Source organism: Xiphophorus couchianus, chromosome 14 (assembly GCF_001444195.1).
Source record: "Xiphophorus couchianus chromosome 14, X_couchianus-1.0, whole genome shotgun sequence".
Lineage (NCBI taxonomy): Eukaryota > Metazoa > Chordata > Actinopteri > Cyprinodontiformes > Poeciliidae > Xiphophorus > Xiphophorus couchianus.
In genome coordinates this window covers 25112718-25119278 of record NC_040241.1, presented here as the reverse complement: position 1 = coordinate 25119278, position 6561 = coordinate 25112718, and positions in this window count along the sequence as shown.

Genomic DNA, 6561 nt, shown 5'->3' with positions numbered 1-6561 from the left:
AATCCCTGGCAGCACTGCTGAGCGGAAGCTGAGGCTCAACACAGGTAGCAACAGAGAGAACGAATGGACTAACCAGACACACAGCAGAACAGAAGCCAAGACACACAGGTGACACTAAATACACAGGAGGTAATCAGGGAACGAGACACACCTGGGAACTAATCAAAGGGAGACAGGACAACATGGAGACTCAGAGACTCAGGAAACTCGAAATAAACACTCAGAAAAACACGGAACATGACAGGACCCCCCCCTCAAGGGCGGCTACCAGACGACCCCCCCAAAAAATGTCTAAGAAAAAACACAACAAGGGTGGGCGGAGACGAAGGAGGGTTCCCACGGGGAATGTCCGGCGGGCGTCCGCGGCGCCGGAGGCGGGAACCACGGAGGAGGTCCGGACAGTTCTGGACAGGATTAATCCCAGCAGATTTAGGAAACTTAATTAACCCGTTAGATGGAGAGCTGGTAGCACATCTCACCTCAGGAGAGGAAGTAGAGAGAAGGAGGGGTGTTGCGCAACAACAGCATACAACCTATGACCTGCTGCACAGTGAAACATTTACTCAGTTTCACTAAGGAATCAACTAGAGCTGCTTTGATTTTGATTCAGGATACCTTTATCCTGAATACTGAATTTGCTTTTATCATTTCTGAGATTTGTTGTTGTGTTTGGGAGCTTGTGTGATGTGAGGCGTTAGCTGCAGCTGCAGGTCAAATACAAGTTCAGTTCACACCAGTTTATTTGATGTGTGTGTGTCGGGGTGTGTGTGTATGCAGGTGTGTACAGCCCACATGGAAACATGAACAAAACCAAACAATCACTTTTTCTAATGATGGGGTCGATTTAGGAAAAGCCATAAAATTTCAAGTTGGAAAAAGATTGTTTACGGTATTTTTTCTACAGCTAAACATGGTAATGGGTCACTTTGACCCGCAAGACAACACAAGGGTTCAAATTCAAAAATACTTGATCAATCACAAAGGGAAATTAAATGATGTTGTAACTCATTCAGATTCTTCCGAGTTATTGAAGATGGTGATGGCTGTTGGCAGGATGCTCAAGGTTGTCCATAACTTCCTTGATTTTATGAAGAATCCTTCTTTGCACTGTTGTCTCCAGAGGCTCCATAATCTCAGCAGATGTAAGTAATGCCTGAGAATCAATGAGCTTCAGAATTAATTCATTTTTAAGTGATTTTATTTCAGAAGAGACTCTGACTAGAAGTTGATGACATGTGACCTGAACAAGTCCAAACCAGAACCTCTGGGAGTCAGAACCTAACCTGGAGAAAGTCCTGCAGGTCTGGAAGCGGCTGGGAGTTTCACCTTCACCGGGTCACACAGAACATCTGGTGACACTATGCAAGAGAAAAATTGTACTGATTAATCCACAAACATGTATATTGAAATATATCTGTAAACAAATTTGAAGTTATGATTGTCTCAAATTCACTTACTTTTGTGTGAGAATAAAGTTAAAATCCTTCCAGTCCATGAAATAGAGTTTAGAAAAGTCTGGTTGTTTACATCAGACCATGAACTTCTGATGGGGAAAATTCAGGAGGTTCAAACCAGCAGATCACAGACTGACTGGGAATCAGAACCAAAAAAAGTCCACATTTCTTCCTACAGTCTGTCATTTCCTCCCTGATCAAAATGCCTGGGGAGAGAATCTCTTCCTGGAGGGAACATCTGTCCAGATGCTGCTGCTGAGTCCCACCTGCTGGATGTGGGTCTGGGTTTTCAAAGTGAATCTCATTAAAGCTCTGACTGACCTGAGTTGAGTTTATTTATTTTTATTTTATTTATTTGCTTATTTCAAACAGACAAAAATAAAAGCAAGGAAGAAGAAAAAAAGAAAATTCAAACAAATTATCATGCCCAACTGACATGCAGGTTTATATGATCAGATCTGAGCTGCTGCTGTTCTGATCAACAAACCAAGAAACTTCAGTTCCTCTGACTGACAGCAGCAGCCTGGCAGTCCGTACTGAGGGAAAACACCAGACATCAGCTGGTCCTCAGTAGGTCACAGACAGACAGACAGACAGACAGGCAGACAGGCAGACAGACTCATTTTCTCTTTTCGTTTTAATAATAATCAGTAACAAACATGATGGAGGTTACATGAAACCAGTTGGTTCTGGGTCATCCCAGCACCGCTCCAATCAGAACCGGACCAGAACCGGTCCAGACTGGTTCTGGTTTCCATGGCAATCTCCTTCATTCCTGCATCAGGCTGCACGTCTCACACAGACAAACTCAGACATGTTTCCCTCTTTACATCAGCAGCAGGAGGTCAGAGGTCACAGCTGCTCATATAAAGGTGGGCGGGGTCAGAGGTTAAATTTATGCACAACATTTATATTTATTTATAAGCGGTTAGATAAATAAAATAAAACAAAAATAACAAATTCACCTCCACAGGTGAGTAAATCCTGTAAACATGAAGAGTTTATGAAAATATGATGAAAAACTGATGGATTTATAATAAATAAGATTACAAAATAAATACAAAGGACAGATTTTACTGGATATTTTAAACCCTGAGCTGCTGCTGTTTGACTATAGATTATTAATAATCAGAACAATGATTAGTTTATGATGCTGAAAGATTTCACAATAAAAGACTTCCTGTCTCAACATGGTTCATATCATCCTGGTGCAGCTCTATGAATATTAAATAAACTCCAACAAAATCACTTCAATATGTCAAGTTACTTTATTTAATCCTAAAATAATAATAATTTACTGAACAAATGAAGATTTTCATCAGGATGTTTACTGAACTTTAGAAATATTACAGACTAAAGAAGAAACTCTTTCCTCTAAAATCTTCCTCTTACAAATGAGACGTTGAAGAACAGAGTATTAATTTAAACGAAATGAATAAATAGGGTGTAAAACAATAAATAAATAAAATGTAAATTAATATTTTGACCATGGGTCCGATTTTCAGTTTGAACATGAACTGTTGGTTTTATTCCAGATTATCTTTGAAATCCAGTGAGAATAAATCATTTCACAACAAATGAAGCTTTAATGATAAAATGTTTATTCTGAGTGTTGGAGCCAATCAGAAACAGGAGAGTTAAAGTTTCCACAGCAGAGGTCAAAGGTCGTCTGAGGAATCAGTCAAGTTGCTGATTTTATTTAAATATTAAACTAATAAATGTTTTTCTGATGTTTATGAACTTATGAGTTAAAATCACTGAAGCAGAAGAGACGTTAATAACCAAATGTCTGATTTTTATTGTTGACAGTAAAAAGATGTGGAGCATAAATATTATGAACTCAGATCATTCAGTATTTTATTCTGTTCTGACCTTTGACCCTGAATCTTCAGAGATGTTTCAGTTTTCTCCTCTCAGCTCCAGTTTGTGACCTTCTCATTCTTCAGTGAGTTTAGTAAATCATTCCCAGGTGATCAGAGTCAATATGTAACCAATAACTGAGTCAATATGTAACCAATAACTGAGTTTTTCTCCCTGACTTTACCTGATCAGATCTCTGGTGATGATTCTTTTGGTTTCTGTTATTTCAGGATCTTTTTTCTGCTGTGAACTGAAACATTCCTGGATGTTTGACTTTTTCGTGTCTCTGCCTGTACCTGAGCTGCTCACCTGGCAGCAGCTCCACCTGTGTTTTCCAGAGTGGGCGGAGTCAGAGCTGCTGGGTCACAGAGTGCAGAGTGTACTGGAGGACAGAGTCAAACCTGGCAACGTGGAGGAGCAGGCAGGAGGATCAGTGGGCCGCCATGAAACGCTGCAGGTCAGTTTCCTCTTTACTGCTGCTTTGAAATATTATCTGGAGCCGATCGCACTAATGAAGGATCAATAATTTACTAAATAAATGATCAATAATGTCCAAACTGCTCAGTCAGAACCAAACATCTACAGGATGTCGGACCTTCAGCTTCCTGCAGTAATTCCTCCGTCAGGCTGAACTTTAGTTAGAAAAACTTTAGTTGTGACTCAAAATGTTTGTCATTTTCTAGCAGAATGAATAAATCTGATCATGATCAATATGTTGATCAACCAGGAGATGATTTACAAGCAGATTTATGAAACATATGCACTTCTACTAGTTTAACTTTTAGTCATTCTAAATTTAATACAAACTAAAATCTTCCAGATTTCTATATTCATAAACTTGGACTTTCTTCATAAATCAAACTAAACTGAAGATGAATTGGTTCAAAGTTTTAATAACTGTTATTTTAATAGCAGGAGTTATTAAAAATCTCCTGCTATTAAACAGTTTGTGGTTCATCTCTAAAAGTGATTCAGATTATTAGAAACTCTCTGCGTCTGAAAAATGTTTGTAGTTTTTATTGAACTTTCTGCTTCAGCTTCTTTCTTTCTGTTTTCTTGGTTTCTGCTTCTGTTTCCTCTGATTGTTTCTCTGGTTGGAACATTTTTCTGTTGTTGCATTTTGCAGCATTGATGTGTTTGCTTGGTGTGTTGCCATAGTTTCATGTTTTTGTGTTATCAACAACACAAAACCTGATCAGATGCAGCAATCAGGAAAATACAGAGACTGTAAGATCAAATCAGAAACATCAACAGATAATCAATAATTAGAGCAGAAGGAGAAAGAATCAGATTGTTCAGTTTGGATTTAAATGTTTGGATCTTTGAAATAAAATATTTCTGCTGTTTAAAGTTTATTTATCTGGTGAAATGTTTACTTTATATACTGAAAATATTACTTTTGCATTATTTTTACAATAAATTTCTGAGAAATAAATGAATTGTTGTCTTTATAAAAAGAAAAAAACAATTATTGTGTAATATTTAAAAAACAAACAGATTATAGTTATAATATACATTTAATAATCCTGATTCCTAATTAACATGATAAACTCATAAACCTTCTAAACCAGGATTATTTACCAGTGATGATCTTGAACATTATTTTCTAGAGAGATTTTGATTTATTAGTTTTTTAATGAGTAAAAACCAGAGGAATCTCCCACCATGAGCTGCTTTAGTAAAGATAACTGGTTTGGTTTTACAGTGTGGTTCTGGTTCTGTTCAGTCTCAGTAGTTATTTAAACTCCTGCTTTTTATTTCTTCCTGTCTGGATTCTCTGTTCATCCATCTTCATGTTCCTGGTTTGTTGAACTTGATCAGTTTTTATTAATAAATCATCACCAGGCCTCACTGTCACTGATCTTCGGCTCTGCAGGAACTTTTATTACATTTGGCTGAACACATTTAAAGTTTTATTAAGTTGTTGAAGCTTTAATAAATAATGAATCTGCAGGTCAGTTACTGTTTATGATCTTAATGTTGGGATGAAGTCGCTGTTTGTGGCTGTTGGTCATGGACATGATGTCCAGTCTTTATGTTTGGTGCTGATTTATTTCTCTTATTAATGTTAATATATTTATTGTTTTGGTTTCTTATCAGTTTAAATGAACCTGGATTAGGGCTGAAACTTTAACACAGTATTTTCTACTCATTAATCACATAGATTGAAATCTTTGAACAAAATCACGTCTAGTTTTTAGTATCTGAGTTTCTGGTAAATCTGGAAATGTGACTCTTAAACTTCCTCTGACTGATGTGGTTCTGCTGACTAGTAAACGGACCTGAAAGCTCCGAGTTCTGCTGCTGTTCACTTGGTTTCTGTGTTTTAACTGAAGGTTAAATAGTGACTATGGCTACAAACACATTTATTTCTGGAACAAGCCAACATTTTCATTCAGCAGGAAGTCAGAGCTCAGATTACAGCTTAACGTTCCCAGTTGAAGCTGAAGAACCAGAACCAGAACCGATCCACAGGGAGAACAAACTCCATGCAGACGATCCTGGTCCGGATCTAAACCTTCTCAGAAAACAGAAGCAGAAATAAAATGTCCCTGATTGTCTGGTTTGTGGAACCTGGTGCAGCATAACAGCCTCCATCTGGTTTCTCCGTGTTTCCTTCCTAACAGCCTGGATCACTGAACATTTTCCTGCTGGTCGTCTTTGTCAGCAGGAGGAGGAAACACTGGCTAACGGTCAGGATGCTCAGACAAACTTTCTGTTTGGTGTCACATATCAACTGTTTTACAGTCCAAATGCAGTCAGGAGTTATTCATGTTGAAGTTCAAACTAAATCCCAAATTATTTCAATTCATTCAAGTTGAATCAGTGAAATTTATCCGCCTTTAATCCACCATAATACTGGAGAACATAAAACATTTCAATAAAAAGACACAAACATGTAAATCAAATGAAAACACAGTGAGGCCAGAATAAATATGAACAGAAAGCAGAAAAAATCTCAATGAAATAAAATTCTTCATATGATGATCAGGTTGTTCTTCATGTTTTCTTTCCACATTTCAAACATTTTTCTCTTCACTCTTGGTGCCGACATGGATCCTGATGATGCTTCATGTCTTTACAGCCTTTCAAGGCTCTTTAAGGAGGATTTTACTCAGATTATTACTAAAATTACCAGGAAACATTTTATGTTCATCAGATTCACTGATTAAATGTGAAGAACAATGAAGAACAATCCACTGATGTGAAATATGTAAACGATAAACAGCAAAGCAAAAATAATTTA